The sequence below is a fragment of the Argopecten irradians genome, chromosome 11 (genome assembly GCF_041381155.1).
Source record: "Argopecten irradians isolate NY chromosome 11, Ai_NY, whole genome shotgun sequence".
NCBI lineage: Eukaryota > Metazoa > Mollusca > Bivalvia > Pectinida > Pectinidae > Argopecten > Argopecten irradians.
Genome location: NC_091144.1, coordinates 35,976,468 through 35,995,764, shown reverse-complemented (window position 1 = coordinate 35,995,764; position 19,297 = coordinate 35,976,468). Strand labels below are relative to the sequence as shown.

Sequence of the window (19,297 nt, the reverse complement as noted above, 5' to 3'; positions counted from 1 at the left end):
AATTAAAAATCAAATTATATTCATTTAAAACTTTGATTTTGAAATAAATTACAAAATGATAAATAGCAAATCAATGTTACAAATTAGAATTATATTTTTCTCTGTAATTTTCTAACAATTACATCGTATTAGTGTCAGCTTAAGGAATTCTGTGAAATTTCCATTTAGCTAAGTTCTCAAGTAAATAACTCAAATCTGTCTCTATAGACATAAGGATTTACCTGGTACCTGAGAACATCTCAAATAGGATGTGTAATCTGGCAAATTGTATAGAGTAACCTTTTTCTTAATGTATCTTTTGTACGCGTCACTTTGTGGCTTTTAACCATGACAAACAAGTTATTGTTTACGGTCGTTGAGAACGGACTGTCCACGCTACGTATTAAGTAATAAGCCAGTACGCTGGTCAATTAAGCTAAAGGTGTTAAACCCACGCGGTCTTATGATAACTGACCAATCAGATTCTCACCTGACCAAGATCGCAAGTTTGTATATACGCGTTCCTGGCCGAAATACTTCACTTCTTACCAGGACGCCAAATAAATTACATCAAACTTAAGAAGCTGTCTTGCTGTATTTTCAGATCAAAAAGCAACATAATAAGTTGGTGAGAGAATGAGCGTAGATCCCCGCGCCTAAACAGCTAAGTGAGAATTTTCCCCAAAAAACCGCAACGAAGAACAACGCCGCGTTGGACACCAGCATGGCACGCTCTGCAAGTTTTTGGAATAAACCAAGAATGGAAGGAAACCTACGTGTATGTGTAGATTTGGGACGACGTAATTGTTAAAGATGTGGAGGACAATTTCTCAACAATCATCTCAGCTTTTGTCTTGCAAAACACGTTTATTGTTTTCGATGTGGAAAGATTGGACATTTTGCAAATGTGTGTTTCACCCGGATTAATTCAACAGCGGTGAGTGAACAACTGTGTGACGTAAACACCCGTGATATCAGCCAGTTCTTCACGACCTTTGCAAAAACGAAAATCCCGCGCCAAGCAGAGGAGAGATTTATTGCGACTAAAAGAATTCAAAGAAAGAAAACAGGTACAGTTATTTTTACCTTTTCACACTCTTTCGAACGATGAATTTTTAAAAGTTATGGACACTGACCAATGCCAAATTCAGCTGAATTCTATCACGAGACAAAATACACTAATGAAAATTACAGTGAAAAGACTTTCGGACAAATGTGAAAAACTTCAACGAGAAAAGATTAACATGAATGAAGAAATATGTAAACTTAAACAGCAATTGGACAATTCGGATAACATAGAAAATAAACAGAATGCATGGGCAGCTCAACACAAGGAATTTGAGAAAACTATAGAGAAACGCGACAAGAAAACGAAAGCAAAAGACTTCGAAATAAGTATATTAGGAATAGATTTAGACCAGGCCAGAGAAGACAACGCTGGAGCCAGAAGGGAGAATGACAGATTGGCAATTGAAAACTACCAGCTTCAAGACGAAGTCGCATCTTTAAGAAGAAAACAAAATTTCCTTGTGATAAAGCATGCCGCCGAAGACACCAAGCAACACAACCCACCCGGTCACATTATACTGACAACGTCCTACAGTCAGGATAACAAAATGTACGCATTGTAATACAATGTAATGTACAAATAAAACGAGTTACATTTTGTGACGCCTATGTAGATTATTCCTATCCCCCCTGTCCACGTTTTCAAGAGTCTTATACATTTTTTACCGATATCAGTTAACTACATGAATATATATGATCATTATTTCAAGTAAACTCTTACTTCTACAGTTGTATATCCACCGCATATTGTGTTATACGCCTTTTATGGTTACTAAAATGTTGCACATGTTCTTGCAGTTTGTGTACTCCAACACAAGGTTTCAATGACCCGGCACCAGCAATAACACCAATTCTGCCCTCAGAGACATAGTACCGGACCAGGGAATTTCGCGAAAAACATTAGCTGTTCTTTATACCGCGAAGTAGTAGGTCCGGACAATGTTAGACAGCACTTTTCTTACTTTGGGGTGGCATACTGAGGAAGAAAGAACTAGATCCAATAAGGAAAACTACTTGACACGGTACGTATATTTCTTCCCTGAGCTGAAGGATGACCAGATGTGGAAATGTCAAATTGTACCAAAAAACGAGTTTCTTCGGCGAAAGTGAATAATCCCGTATTTCTGTGTACGTTATGAGGACACGAATATATAGAGGACAATTATTATTTGTACAAGCTTACATTTGTAATGTTTGTCATGTAAATTTTCACGAAAAGTAGTATTTAGTTTTAGTGATTACGCACTTACTTTATATTCAAAGAGATATGGTATATATGAACATGCTATTTTTGTAAATTATTTCATACATTTGAATGGTATTGTTATGTATTTCAAGTTGGTGCTAAGTATATATTAAAGGTGCTCCACCGCCGATAGAACTTTGTTTTGTTTGTTTGTTTGATTAATTAACGTCCTATTAACACCTATAGTCGTGTAAGGACGGCCTCTCATGTATGCGCTGTGTTGTGTGTATGTTGTGCGAGTTGTGTGTTTTGGAAGAATGCGGTATATTCATGATGTGTCTTGTATAGTGGAACTGTTGCCCTTTTTATAGTGCTATATCACTGAAGCATGCCGCCGAAGACACCAAGCAACACACCCCACCCGGTCACATTATACTGACAACGGGCGAACCAGTCGTCCCACTCCCTGTATGCCGAAAGCTTAGCAGGAGCAGAAAATACCACTATTATACACTTTGGTGTGTCTCGGCCAGGGGACAGAACCCAGAACCTTCCTAACAGGGGCGAACGCTCAACTCAAGGCCAACACAAACATTGTGCATTATAGTGTTTAATTAACACAAAAATACATATAAAATGTTTTGCTTTTGTTGTCTTGGCAATTAGTACCTAATTCCATATAAGGCATCAAGCCATATTTTTTCGGATTTATTTAATTATTGTAAATACATTTATTCTGAAGTAAAATAAGCTCAACCGTTAGCAATGATTAAAGTAAATAACCTTTGTAACTGAAAAATAGCAATAAGCGGTGTAACAACTTTTAACAAAAGGATAAAGAGAAGAGGGGGAAAATGGGGGCTCCTGAAAGCAGGGTCCACGGGAATACGTCAATATCTTGTGTAGCGGATGCTTTTGATCGTAGATAAGATTTTACCCCTGGAGTTACATTTTACTGACCAACTCTAATATTAGTGATAGCAGCTATAAGCCGATATGTGTATATTTGTTTACTGAACTCTTGTCACTCTTGTGTTTGCAGGTAACCTTTATAAGACTGGCAGTATTCACGGTAACATGTATCAGCATTTGCGGTTGCCTTGGAATAGCCATGGTAAGATTTTACCCCTGGAGTTACATTTTACTGACCAACTCTAGATCACATTATTCATTACCATGAAATAGACTCACACGCAAGTGACTATAAGTATCTACATTTTTTATCAGATGACACCAGTTTAGTACATTTTGTGTTAAGTGTAAAGGAATCATCTTTTAAAATATCACACAATTTTCATATTTCGAAAATGGCATGATATCTGTACTAATCATGGTTTTTTACTTTAATGTTAGGAAGAATAGAGATGTTCTTGTTTGATTAATTAACGTCCTATTAACAGCTATGGTCATATAAGGACGGCCTGCCATATATGCAGTGTATTGCATGTATGTAGTGAGAGGTGCGTGTTTTGGGGGACTGCGGTATATTCGTGTTGTATCTTCTTGTATAGTGGAACTATTGTCGTTTTATATAGTGCTATTTCACTGAAGCATGCCGCCGAAGACACCAAGCAACACAACCCAACCGGTCACATTATACTGACAACGTCCTACAGTCAGGATAACAAAATGTACGTATTGTAATACAATGTATTGTACAAATAAAACGAGTTACATTTTGTGACGCCTATGTAGATTAGTCCACGTTTTCAAGAGTCTTATACATTTTTTGCGGTTATCAGTTAACTACATGAATATATATGATCATTATTTCAAGTAAATTCTCACTTCTACATTTGTATATCCACCACATTGTGTTATGCGCCTTTTATGGTTACTAAAATGTTTCACGTGTTCTTGCAGTTTGTGTACTCCAACACAACGTTTGAATGACCCACCACCAGCAATAACACCAATTCTGCCCTCAGAGACGTAGTACCGGACCAGGGAATTTCGCGAAAAACATTAGCTGTTCTTTATACAGCGAATTAGTAGGTTCGGACAATGTTAGACAGCACTTTTCTTACTTTTGGGTGGCATACTGAGGAAGAAAGAACTAGATCCAATAAGGAAAACTACTTGACACGGTACGTATTATATTTCTTCCCTGAGCTGAAGGATGACCAGATGTGGAAATGTCAAATTGTACCGAAAAAACGAGTTTCTTCGGCGAAAGTGAATAATCCCGTATTTCTGTGTACGTTATGAGGACACGAATATATAGAGGACTATTATTATTTGTACAAGCTTACATTTGTAATGTTTGTCATGTAAATTTTCACGAAAAGTAGTATTAAGTTTTAGTGATTACGCACTTACTTTATATTCAAAGAGATATGGTATATATGAACATGCTATTTTTGCAAATTATTTCATACATTTGTTATGTATTTCAAGTTGGTGCTAAATATATATTAAAGATGCTCCACCGCCGATAGAACTTTGTTTTGTTTGTTTGTTTGATTAATTAACGTCCTATTAACACCTATAGTCGTGTAAGGACGGCCTTCCATGTATGCGCTGTGTTGTGTGTATGTTGTGCGAGTTGTGTGTTTTGGAAGACTGCGGTATATTCATGTTGTGTCTTGTATAGTGGAACGTTTGCCCTTTTTATAGTGCTATATCACTGAAGCATGCTGCCGAAGACACTAATCCACAAACCCCACCCGGTCAAATTATACCGACAACGGGCGAACTAGTCGTCCCACTCCCTATATGCCGAAAGCTTAGCAGGAGCAGAAAATACCACTATTATACACTTTGGTGTGTCTCGGCCAGGGGACAGAACCCAGAACCTTCCTCACAGGGGCGAACGCTCAACTCAAGGCCAACACAAACATTGTGCATTATAGTGTTTAATTAACACAAAAATACATATAAAATGTTTTGCTTTTGTTGTCTTGGCAATTAGTACCTAATTCCATATAAGACATCAAGCCATATTTTTTCGGATTTATTTAATTATTGTAAATACATTTATTCTGAAGTAAAATAAGCTTAACCGTTAGTAATGATTAAAGTAAATAACCTTTGTTACTGAAAAATAGCAATTAGCGGTGTAACAACTTTAAAAAAAAAAAGGATAAAAAGAAGAGGGGGAAAATGGGGCTCCTGAAAGCAGGGTCCACGGGAATACGTCAATATCTTGTGTAGCGGATGCTTTCGATCGTTTTCAATTGAAATAAAATGTTCTGGTGGAAGTAACTTTTGGAACTCTTGTTTTTAGTTTTAATGTGTACCGTTTATACTATATACATTTAATATAGTATCTTGTCTATCCTTTTTTTCCTTATTAACATTTAATTTTGGATTTGCATTCACCGTCAGTAAAAGTTATCATGTTCATAGTTAATAATGATATAAGTATTAGCCGGAATAGCTTGTGTACCGACACACAACCTGTTGTTGGCGAGGAGATGTCTTTCATCAGATCAAGACGTCCCCGCGGCTAGACAACCTGCTCCGGCCCCAGTAACTCTCCAAATATCTGAGCGAATTCGGAGAATAAGATAGCTATTGCCTCTCTGATAACAATCGGACATACTTTGAATCGTTGTTTGTTTATTTGATTGATTAAAGTAACGTCCTATAAACAGCCAGGGTCATGTAAGAATGGCCTCCCATGTATGCGATGTATTGCGTGTATGTTATGTGAGGTGCGTGTTTTGGGAGACTGCGGTATATTCGTGCCGTGTCTTCTTGTATAGTGGAATCCTTATTCTTTTTATAGTGCCATATCACCCAGAGCAACACATCCCACCCAGTTACATTACACTGACAACGGTCGAATAAGTCGTTCCACTCCCTTTATGCTGAGCGCTATGCAGGAATAAAAACTACCAAAGACTTTTGTGTGTCTCGACCAGGTTCGATCATGGTGACATATGTTATAAAATCAAAAAGCCTTATCAAAAAACTATAAGAACGTTTCTCACCAAGTATTAACACGAGGCATATTACTCGGGTAACGTAAGCTTTTAATAGCAATAACTAAACAGGTATAGATGTAAATATAGCTGTGTTGTGAACCACGAAACCTGTGACGTCAGCGAGTCCTGCGGACGAGGGTCACGTGTGGCATGTGCGCGCTCTTTTCTTACCTTGCTGGTTAACTGAACGGACGTTTGTTATTCCGGTGGGTCAATCACTGTGGTTGTTGATTATTGTTGTAGATGACATGCACTGTAGATGAATATGCAACTGTAGATAAACTTATATGTATCATTGTAAACCACGGTTTACAATAGCTGTAATAACTGAAAATGCTATGGAATATTCTATAGAAGAGATATGAAATATATATATATGAAGATGTTAATCTTCGTGGTGAATATGCTAAATGTGCATATAATGCCGATATGGGCAGTCGTAGTCTACGCTCACACGCGAGTATGGGTTCGTATGATACGCCCGAGTACTAGCATGACCAGGTGTAAACTACGCCGATAATGGTCACGGACTTCAGAGCATCATCTTTGGGCGAGTTGACTCCCGAGAGGTGAAAGCAAACTCCTTAGAACCCCACTCGCCCAGTGTTGATGCTGTGTTATTGTATCCAGTGACAATTGTCATTACTTGTCTGTATAATTTTCTTCTTCTGTGTAAAGTTTCAGTATTTTAAGGCCATCTTTTGCATTTTTTTTACTTAAAAACTTGAAGAAAAAAAAACAAATGTAATTTCAGTAATAAAAGATTATCATTTTTTACCAGAATTCATACCATGTTCAATATATATCAGTTGACAGAGATGTGTATACAATTTGAGTTTTATAACGTCGCAGGGTTCTGTGCTATGCCTAAATTGAAATTGCATAGGTGAGGTGTACGACAGGGTTCTCTTTTCTCTCTACAAACAGTTTCCCGATCAATCTACTTAATTGTATGAAATTAAACATACTCTCCAACAACATTCTTTCATTTTCTTTGTTGTCTACTGTCGTTTAAAGATGCTCCAGCGCCGACAGAGCATAAATGATATTCATCACTTGAACAATAACTGGTGTTTAATTCTGTATAAATATGCCTAATTAACACAAAAAATTATATAAAATAATTCATTTCGCCTTCGATGCATACGCAATCAATACTTCATTCCATATAGGATTTAGTGCCACGGATTTTTTTCGGGACGCAATTAATTATTTTCCATATCTTTAACTTCATGTAAAATTAGAAGCTCAAACTTTTCAATGGTGGTAATGGTGTACATTAAGACACTTTTGTAACTGAAGAAAACTACTAAATCGTCTGCTCCTGTTTTTGATGGTGAAAAATGCCATTTGTCAGCGGTGGATCATCTTTAACTTCAAATCGGTTAGTTTAAAACACCGCTTTTACTTGATCATTGTTTTCATACCGTTTGTATTAAAAACCAACCGTCAGGCTACTTGCCATCTGAATGCAAAAAATGAGAGTTCCAATTTCACAAGTGATTGTTATAATATTAAACATAGCGTATTTTAAATACGTTGAAATGGCTTCTAGCAAGAAAGAAAAACAAGAGACCCATGGGCCTTAACGGTCACCTGGTATTTGATACAAATTGGTCATGTAATTTACTAGCTAACTGATGTCTTTTGTTCACGAAATAGGAACATACATTTAATAGGTCTTTATACAAAGTTTCATTAACAGTATTCACAAGATTCAATAATTATAATTGCAAAGGGCAATAACTTCGTAAGTTACAATCTACTCAGGTCGATTTTCGAACTTCAGATATTTCTCCAATTCTAGTCTAAATACAAAGTTTCATGAAGCTGAGTGCATATTTATTCAAGTTATGTTCACAAGATGCAATTATTATAATTGCAAAGGCCAATAACTTCGTAAGTTACTATCCAGACAGGTCGCTTTTCGTAATTATCTGAGATCTTTCCAATTTGAGTTTAGTTACAAAGTTTCATGAAGCTGAAAGCATATTTATTCAAGTTATAGTATTCTTTGTTTGTTTGTTTGATTAATAAACGTCCTATAATAGCTATGATCATGTAAGGATGGCCTCCAAGTATGTTTTGCAAAGTGCGTGTTTTGGGAGACTGCGGTATATTCATGTTGTGTCTTCTTGTATAGTGGAATTATTGCCCTTTTTATAGTGCTATATCACTGAAGCATGCAACCGAAGATACCAAGCAACACACCCCACCCGGTCACATTATACTGACAACGGGCGAACCAGTCGTCTCACTCCCCGTATGCTAAGCGCTAAGCAGGAGCAGAAACTACCACTTTTAAAGACTTTGGTCTGTCTCGGCAAGGGGGCAGAACCAAGAGCCTTCCTCACAGGGGCGAATGTTCATCTCAAGGCCAAAAGTGAGGCGGTGCCAAGGGAGACATTAGGGAATATAAAGTCAGTTAGGAAGAAGAGAAACAGGACAGGTCCAATAATAAATATTAGTGCAAAGGGCAATAACTCCGTAAATTATCGTCGAATCAAGAGGATTTTCTAACTCATCCGAGATATTTCTAATGTTACATGCAAAAGCTCTGTTAATATTTACTTAATTTATCGCGTTCACAAGGTTCAATAATTATTATTGCAAAGGGCAATAACTCCGTAAGTTACGATCGAATAGGGTCGATTTTCATATATGAGAAACGCACATCAAAGCTGCATCCGTCGTCGGGTACCGACAACATTTGTTTCAAACAAACAACGGGAAAAAAGTATTGACGGTCTTGGTTTATACCACAAGTGGAAGGCGAATTCTTGTGACTCGGAAATAAAATAAAATGAAAAGCTCGACCAATACTAATTACTGCCCCGCTAGTTAATGCGGTGTATATTGGAATAGGACTCTCCGTCTGTCTGTCTATAGACACAAATTTGTCCGGCGAACTCCCCCTAAACCACCAAAGTAGTTTAGACAATCTGATTAAAATATAGATCCTTATAACCACTCCGTTCAATAGGTGACAATCTTATATCCCTACTTATAGACAGAACCGTGTGATAAAGGGGAGTTGATTAAACTGTATAGGGTTCTGCAATGTCCCCTATTAATGGAGAGGTATGACTAAATGCAGACGGAGGATTTTATCAGCCGGTCACTCTGGCGACAGTTCCTGGTTTACTCTATCGATAAACTTACCGAAGTTGTAACAACGATCATGGAGACTCCGGGCTTCATAGGTTACTTCAGAAATCACTCCCTTCGTGCAACCACAGAAACGAGGTTCAATAAAACTTATGGTCTCCGTAGCAACGCGATAACGACATACAAACGGACAAATATGACCAGGAAAAATATATCTCTGGAAAAAATGAAGCAAACAAAACGTGAAATACCACGAGACAGACGCGAATATAACCAAATGCGAAAATGAATCGTGTTCCTGGTTCTGCAGGAAGGGCGTTAAAAATGTACCTGTTGCCCCTAGTGCATGATCGTAATAGGCAACTGAATTTAATCTTATCTTTTCTCATCTTCCTAAATAACTTTCTTTTTTTCTGACGTCTCCCTTGACATCGCCTCACTTTTGGCGGGGTTCCGTCCCTTGACCGAGACACACTATAGTCTATTAAAGTGGTAGTTTCTGCTCCTGCCTAATGCTCAGCATACCCGGAGGTGGACGACTGGTTTACCCTTTGTCACGATAACGTGACCGTATGGGGCGTGTTACTTTGAGTCTTCGGTTGCATGCTTCAGTGATATAGCACTGTAAAAAGGACAAGAGTTGCACTATACAAGATGACACAACACGAATGTACCGCAATGTCGTAGAAATCGCTTCTTTCACTTCTCACAGGACACACACAACACCACATCCATCCTTAAATGACCCTGGCTGTTAAGAGAACGTACATTTAATAAAACTAAATGTAAATAGCTAGAAAAGAGCTACTAAGTATGTCGAACCTAATGTGAACACTTCCTTAACAAAATACACGGAGGTCTATAAAAGTGGTAGTTTCTGCTCGCGCTTGGCGCTCAGTGTACAAGGAGTGGGACGACTGGTTCGCCCGTTGTCAGTATAATGTGACCGGGTGGGGTGTGTTGCTTGGTGTTTTCGGCGGCATGCTTCATTGATATAACACTATAAAATGGGCAACAGTACCACTATACAAGGAGACACAACATGAATATACCGCAGTCTTCCAAAACACGCACCCCGCACAACATACATGCAACAAAGCATACACGGGAGACCGTCCTTACATGACCATATAATGTAGCTGTGAATAGGACGTTAATTAATCAAACAAACAAAAACAAACTTAACAAAATGGGCAACTTTGCTTGAAAAATCAATTTGTAATTCAAACAAGCAAAAGCCATTATAAATAAATATGAAATAAAGAATGAATTTTATTAGCTTAAACGTTACATGTGCCTTATTTTTAATACTCACGGATCAAGATGAGCTTTTAATATCGTATTCATCACCCAAAGTTACTAACATTTTGATGATTATTGTACTTTGAATGTTAAGGTTTTGATTTTACATGTACAAATAAGAGCTGAAAATGAATTTTAGCAGTACCGTAAAAAATTATAATTACATGTAGCCAGATTTTGGTCTACAATTCTAATTAACATTTTAGCAGTGTTATTAGTTATGGAGTATATTAAGTTATTTCTAGCTATATTTCCAACTAAACATACAAAAGGCATGAAAAACAATAATTTCAAAATAGATACTTTCTGTGTTGTAACTAACGTTTATAAGGTAATTGAGCCATTTAAATGATTTCCACAGCTGAATTCATTAAAACTTTGGTTTTCAATGAAGAAATTAATGAAGAAAAAATAACACGTTGATTTTTTTGTTCAAATACGGCACGTATCACGTAAAAAAAATATGTTCAAAAGGTGCCCCCTTGCCACATACCCAGAGTATTGCGAGATAACCTCATAAAGACAAAAAAAAATCAAAATCACACATTAAAAACTGCACTTAAACCATTAACACAGCACAATTTAAAGATGCTCCAACGCCGACAGAGCATAAATGATATTCATTATTTGAACAGTAATCCGTCCGTCCGTCCGTCTGTCTGTCTGTCTGTCTGTCTGTCTGTCCGTCCGTCCGTCCGTCTGTCCGTTTTTTTTCTTTTGCACATTAATGATGGAAGGGAGTGGAGTATTTTCCCCATATTTTACATGATGATTCCCCATCCATCCTAGATCTGCTTGGTAATTTTTCAGGCTGAAATTAAATTAAAAAATCGGCCATCTTGGATTTTAACATTTAAAAAAATCACAATGTTGTTGCTCTTAACTGATAAACATTTTGTTATAACATTATGATGCAAAGTTGTTCAGAATTAAACAAGGAGTTGACTGTCCAAAGGTAAGGTCATGGGCCAAGGTTACTAAGTCAAAGGTCAAGGTCAAATTTAAAAAAAATTATTTTCTCATGAACATTTTGCTACAACATTTATAATGAAGCAGAGTTGTTCAGAATTAAACAAGAAGTCAACTCACCAAAGGTTTGACTGACCAAAGGTAAGATCATGGGGTCACTGCATCAAAAGTTGACATTTTCCATTTTTGGACTTATTAACAATTTGTTATGACATAATAAATAAAATTATTCATTGCTTAATATATTAATTAAAGTCAATATGATTTGAATCAAAATGGCTACATGATATGATTAGATATACCATTCCACAGAGTTTATTTGCAGATACAACTCTTATGGATAAAAAACTTTTACATGATTAAAATATTTGAGCAAGACCTTTATTCCCTTCCTTTCACATTTGTTATGTGTTTCTTCAGCAAACTATGAGGTTTACCTTGTTTCAAAGGGGCATTTGAGTTAATTGTATGCTCTTAATGTAATGTTAGCTTGGAATCAGGATTCAAGTTAAATACTTGGAAGACTTTTTCCAAAGAATTATAATAATGTACCATCATCGGTTTCCCAATTAATGTTGACATTAATTATTTATTAGCAACATATAGCTAACACGGAAGAATTCGTTGTCAAAATACTACTTTTTCACTTAAGCACGTCAGACACATAGCGGGGCCCTTTCTGACGTGTCAGTGTTCTAGTTTGAACAGTAATTGGTGTTCAATCGGATGTATGTATGTCTAATTAACACAAAAGTAATATATATATTTTCATTTCGCCTTTGGTGCATGTGCAATCAGTACTTCATTCCATATAGGATATAGTGCGTCGAAATTTTTTCGGGATGCAAATAATTATTTTTCATATTTTTAACTTGACGTAGAATAAGAAGCTCAAACTTTTCAATGGTGGTAATGGTGTACAGTAAGTAATTTTTGTAACTGAAGAAAAATACTAAATCGTCTGCTCTTGTTTTTGATAGTGAAAAAATACTATTTGTCGGCGGTGGAGCATCTTGAAAAAAAATCGGGGGCGTTGGTTGATTTTACAACACCATCTTAGTCTTAACAATTCTTTACGAACCAACCACGTTCTTAGTCATCGCCGATACTCCATGGGTTCTTATCACTTACTCTGCACCCCTGGGATAGCTCAAAGTAAAACTTAAGGCATATTAGACAATAATCTGAACAGCTAGCAAATATTTCTTTTGAAGACTACAGAGAGAGTGACACTCAACTTCAAAGCCACACGGTCAACCTTGGTATACCGTTATTCGGCTCTTTTTATATGCATCAAAGGACTAGACTACTTTTTCTGTTCTGTTGCCTCTAGTTTAACTATGAGATAGTCCAGGGGTGAAGAGATCGTTAGTGATTGGAACCCCAGGAGTATCGAGGATGCTTCTAAGTAAACACTATTCAACATGATATGAACACCATGATAAAATCTGTTTGTGCATATAGTCCTCATGTTGGACCTGTTATTGCCCATACCTTATTATTACATGACCTTGGCTGTTAAAAGGACGTTACAATAATCAAACAAACAAACAAACTTATTAATGTATATGTAAAAGGAGCATTTGAATTTTAACTGATGCCCCCATTGCATGATCGTAAAAGTCGACTAAATTTAGTATCTTATCTTTTCCATTCTTCCTAAGTATCTTTTCTAACGACTCATTTGACACCTTCCTAACGTCTCCCTTGACTTTTGGCCTTTTCTTTGGAGTGCTCGCTCATGAGAGGTAGGCTCTAAGTTCTGTCTTTGTTTGTTTGATTTATTAACGTCCTATTAACAGCTATGGTCATGTAAGGACGGCCTCCCATGTATGCGGTGTGTTGCGTGTATGTTGTGCGAGGTGAGTGTACTGGGAGACTGCGGTATGTTCGTGTTGTGGCTTCTTGTATAGTGGAACTATTGCCCCCTAACCGAGACACACCAGATTTAATTAAAGGTGGTAGTTTCTGTTCCTGCTTAACGCTCAGCATACAGGGAATAGAACGATTGGTTCGTCCGTTGTCAGTATAATGTGACCAGATCGGATGTGTTGCTTGGTGTCTTTAGCGCAGCATGCTTCAGTGATATAGCACTATAAAAAGGGTAAGAGTTTCACTTTATAAACGACGACACAACACGAATATACCGCCTTCTCCAAAAACACGAACTGTGCACTACATACACGCTACGCACAGCATACATGAGATACCATCCTTACGTGACCCTGACTGTTAATAGGACGTTAATTAATCAAACAAAGATACCTTGTTTGTTTGTTTGTTTGTTTGTTTGTTTGTTTGATTAATTAACGTCCTATTAACAGCTATGGTCATGTAAGGACGGCCTCCCATGTATGCGGTGTGTTGCGTGTATGTTGTGCGAGGTGCGTGTTTTGGGAGATTGCGGTAAATTCATGTTATGTCTTCTTGTATAGTGGAACTGATTTTGCCAATAGGTTGTTTGGATGTAGTACAAATATATACACATAGGAGCGGGGTCGGTGTTGCTTGTACAAAGTGAATACAGTTTAGCTTTGTCACTCAGCTGGCAAAGCGTGCGTCATTGACTTAGTCGGCAGAGATAAATATCCGGAATCACAAGGGATGAAATATCCGTAAAGTATCTAAGCTACCACTTAATTTCGTAGAAACTGTTACACGAGCACTGGAATGACACCACCCGTTTAAACTGCGTACTTCTTAATCTTTCGCAAAGGAAAAGCATCAAATTTTAATTTTAAGCCTATGGTTACTCCCATGGATGTGTTTCTGAATGCTGTTTCCGTTGAGATAGTACACTTACTCGACTTTATTATCATTCTTGCTTCACGTCTGACTATCCGTAGGTCCTTACACGTTCCTTGGTGCATTTTAACACGGAGGGGTTTGTTGGTTCGCCAATAACGCGATTGGATTGGGTTGTTGGTTGTTGTCTTCGGCAGCATGCTTAACAAGTACTTAAATGATTTTCCAATTTGATTAAAACACCTGGGAGCCAGTGGGAGGCTGTCCTTGCATGACCTTACTGCAAATAGGACGTTCATTAATTAACGTAAGTCTACATGGGAGGCCGTCCTTACATGACCCTGGCTGTTAATAGGACATTAATTAATCAAACAACTAAAAAATAACGTAGACCGTCCCTTCTGTAACGTCATACGTTTGTAACGTCGCTTTCCGGATCCCGACAAACATAGTTTATTTCTCCGTACCCACCTATTATATCTCGCTTCGGATATCAGCAAATATTTCGTCTGTCAGCTTTCCGAGTGTTTACTTGACGTGTACCAATCTAAATGTGTGAACTGTGTGCTAATCGGTAAATATAGATAATTTTGAAGATCCGTGCATGAAGTAAATTCCTTCAGCGACCAGCCAGACAAAGACTACCTCAGTGTCAAGATCTCCTTTAGCGACCAGCCAGACAAAGACCACCTCGGTGCCAAGAGCTCCTTCAACGGCCAGGAAGACAAAGACCACCTCAGTGTCAAGATCTCCTTCAGCGGCCAAGAAAAGACCAACAAAGGAGTCACATGTACCATCAAACAATACTATTGACAATTTCTTGTCCAGTGGACCAATTCAAGAAATATTGATATATTGTGACAATTTGAGAATGCCACTACCACAAAGTCCCAAAAAGATGATGTATGCAGCACAGGAATCAGCATCCTTATCTTTCTACTTCAAGTATCAACAAATGTTTCCCTCTTTACTTAAAGAATGTGGTGACAAGCTTTTGCAATGGTTTATTGACCATGGAAATTCCATACCACTTACTCATCCACCAACAACTGTGATGCTGGCATCTGCTGTGTTAATGGCCATTGTGAGAGATGGTATGGAACTTTCAACAGTGTTTGATACATTGAGTGACATTCCATTTCAAAAGGAACACTGAAGTCTTTTCATGGATTCCAGATACCCAAACAGAAGTTTTCAGTCGGGAGCGTCACTTTAGACCCCTCTGATATGCGGACACTACTGCCAGGGAAGTGGATAAACGACTTGGTTACTTTTTATTCAAAATGTTAAAAATTCCTGAAAAAAAGTTTCCATCAGTTTCAGTTTGAAAATAATAATTCTGTCGAATGAGCAGTAGATTAAATAATTACCAAATCAGATAAATGTTGTCTGAAATGGACAACATTATTGTATCTTTAACGATAAAATATTAAGACTCCATGCAAGTGAAATGAGAAGTTAACCACTTTATATTTGTAAGATATTAATTTCTGCATATTTTTTAATGTTTTCAAACATAAATTTAATCGAATAATTGCAAAAACATATCTATATGCATACAATCTAATTAAAATTAGACTTGTTATTCCACTCCTACGCTGCCCTACGATATGCTCTAATACTAAGTCTAAAGTATTGTATTTGTATTGGGAGTGTATCATGGAATATTGAAGAAGAATGGAATTACAAGTCAAATTTTATTTTAGGTTGGTATGCATTAAAATAAGACCACTAGATCGAAAAATTGATATATTCATTATTAGTACTGTACTAATTCAGGTTATTTTTCACATAGGATATCCAGTTATCAGACATATTGCATTTTATTCTACACATTACACTTTTTACTTGATAATTTTGTGGATATATTGTTTGTAATTTTGTATCTTCTGCTTGATAGGTAATCCATGCCTACTTGGGTCTGTTAGATAGCAGTGCAAACTATGTTCTCCCAAGTTTCATTGCGGTTCACTGGGAAGCTGGAAATTTCAAATGGATTTATCCAAAGGTAATTAATCATCCAATGTTGATTCTGAAAAAAGGTGTTTTGTTATATATGAATGAAAGATGATATAATGTACTTGAAGCTTATCTGATCTTACGCCTGTCAAATCTTAACTACATATTTCCATGAAAGATAGTCAACAACAATATAATACCCGACTTTTAGGTCATTCTTTCCAATCAAACCAAGAGTTTTGGAACTTATTTTATATAATGCTCAAAATTAGTATATCACTTCATTAAAAAGAACTCCTCAGATGCACAGAACATCTTTTCAGAAAATAATTACTGGTTATATATAGCCTTCTCAAAACCTATTTAGGCCAAAATTAAACAAAAGCATCCTTACTTGCATTTAAAGTGAATTTTTAACTATTGCAGATCCCACTCCATCAATATGACCATGTGCTTGTGCCAATATGCCATCAGCACCACTGGCGTTTGCTTGTTGCTGACATGAAAACAGGAATTGTCAGTGTGTTCGACTCACTTCCGAACAACTCCACAGCCAAAAGATTTGTTGGTCATTGGAGGTAAGCTTACAACACATCAGAACAATGTTTTTACCTTCAATTACTTATTATTTAAAAACGTCAATGGATATGCAATTTAAGCAAAAATATATTTAGAGAATCAATTTACAGGCACAATGTTTTGTTATGTTTGCATCCATTTAACTTATTTCAATTTGAATCTCATATCCTGAAAAAGATAATGTTTCTCCTTCATCTGTGCCACTTTCTGATCAAAAATCGTATGTTATATGCATGATATCGGTATTAAAAAAGGTACCACAACAGCTTTTGATCAATCGCTTAAACACATGTCTAAAAACAACACACTAAAATTATTACTTCAGAGTGGTCTCAATCCAAGGCATATTAGCAAGTTTATGGTTCATGTGATTCTTTTTTTATGAAAACCATACTGTGGAAGTGCATAAGATTAAACATTATTATTACTCCATGTACAGTATTATTTGCATAGAAAATTCATGGAGACCAGAGAAGGAATCTTGAATGAGCCCCCAACAGCATGGAGGTTTGGAAGCAATGAGTCAGCAAGACGACAGCAGCTCCTGTGGTGTATTCCTACTGATGGTTAGCTTTGAATCTAATGTGCAACATTTAAGTATTTCATGTGCCAAGGAAATACTTCATAAATGTATATAATTATTATAAATTATTTATATCAATATAAATGCATATAGATAAATTCCACAAAAATGTTGAAAGTGACAAGGCATCCCTGTTTTAAATGAGACTAAACATTTATGCATGGGCAAATCCTGACTATTATGTTTTTTAATTTTTTATTTTTTTTTTTCAAAATTTATCTGTAATTATTCTATACATTTAATTTCAAGACCATAGAAAAACGTAATTTGAAACTACATTTATTCAATCCTGTTTCAGAATGCTGAAGCCGTATCACTAGGTAAACCAGCAAGCATCATGAGGCAATGCCATGTGGTAGCGTACCGAAAACATATCATTAGACAACTTCTTAAGTTCGCCAAACCACTTAAAAACAACTGGGACCTACTGTTTTGTCACAACACAGGAGATAGAAAATGTTTCAATGTTTAAGGTGCAACCGAATGTGCCACAAGGCATGTCTTGGTGTTTGTGATGGGGCCGACATCCACACATGTATCTTGTGTGTGTAATATAACCTACCAATATGGCTATTCACGCAGACAATGTTAATTCATCAAGAACTATGCTATTATCTATACTAAAATGTAATTTGGCAAGTTTATCAGTCTTGATAAGTGTGTTAAACTTTATTCACGAATTATTAGATAAATAAAAGCGATTGTTATTATTGACACTTAATTTATTTATCAAATGGACATGATATTTGTTGTTGTTACATTCAGTCCTACCTTAATTGTTGCAGAGACTTTCACTTTATAATAAATATTGCTGTTACAGTTTGTCTCATGTGGTGTTTTTTTACATATGTCTATGGCAACTTTGATAAGGGTTTATTTTACCATGGCTGTGGTATTTTCATACACATACACTCCTCCTTTTCCTCCAACAAACTTCTAACTATTGAAATCAAATAATCACAAAATTTCTATTGCACCTTATTGTAATCAGTTGTATGAATAGGCCAAATCAATTTGAAAATCATAGCCATGGTGATTTGAACACCCCTCCCCCCAAATAGTCCAGGAAAGATAACGTGTTACCCCAAAATAATTGCAACAGAATTTTTTCTTTGTTTTTCATACAGATCTGACTTTGTTTTATACAAGAAAAAAAGTCGCCACAAATAAAAAGTTGGGAAAGTGTATTTCTTGACCCCCCAAAAATCTGAAAAAATAGGGATATTTACATAATTTGCCAACATTGAAGCCAAATATCAACTTACATGGTTATCATGAGATACTAGAAAATTAATGTATGGCAAAAACGTTATAAGGACAGCACAGACTGCCAAAAACATAAGTTGATATATAAATATGAAATATTAACTACCAAAATGGGTGGTTTGCCAAAAATCTAAGTATAAAAACAATTCACATTGGCACGATCAGTCAACTTGACAAGTTAATATTTAGGTTTTTTCTAGCTAATGTATTATCGATCATGCATTAATATCAAAAGAAAATGTAATTCTTTAAGGCATAAAACATAAACTGATATAGTTCAGGGTAAGATTTTATAAATGTTTGCATCTAGAAAGAACAAAAACGGTAATGCTAGCTAAATTCTATTTTTGAGACGTTTTCATCTTTCTTCATTTCTTGGATTGACTGAAATTATTGTATCATTTCAACTTATTTGTACTAACCTAAAGTTTGTCTTACTATATACCAGATTTCATATTTCAAGTGTTGCAAAAATAGCAGACATTGTACTTTAAAAGTGATCAAAAGTGTAATTTCTTTATATTTTCTTATTTTTCGGGTGTTGAAAAAAACGACTTTCCGAACATATGATTTTTGGCGACTTTTTCATGGTAAAATACTAAGATCCTCCAACCCAAAAAGCAG

The 19,297-nt window shown here is 36.3% G+C and overlaps 1 pseudogene; it reads left to right on the top strand.

Moving 5' to 3' along the window:
- The first annotated feature begins 14,286 nt into the window (after window positions 1-14,286).
- On the top strand, window positions 14,287-17,959 carry LOC138334602 (uncharacterized; annotated as a pseudogene).
- Window positions 17,960-19,297: the final 1,338 nt, after the last annotated feature.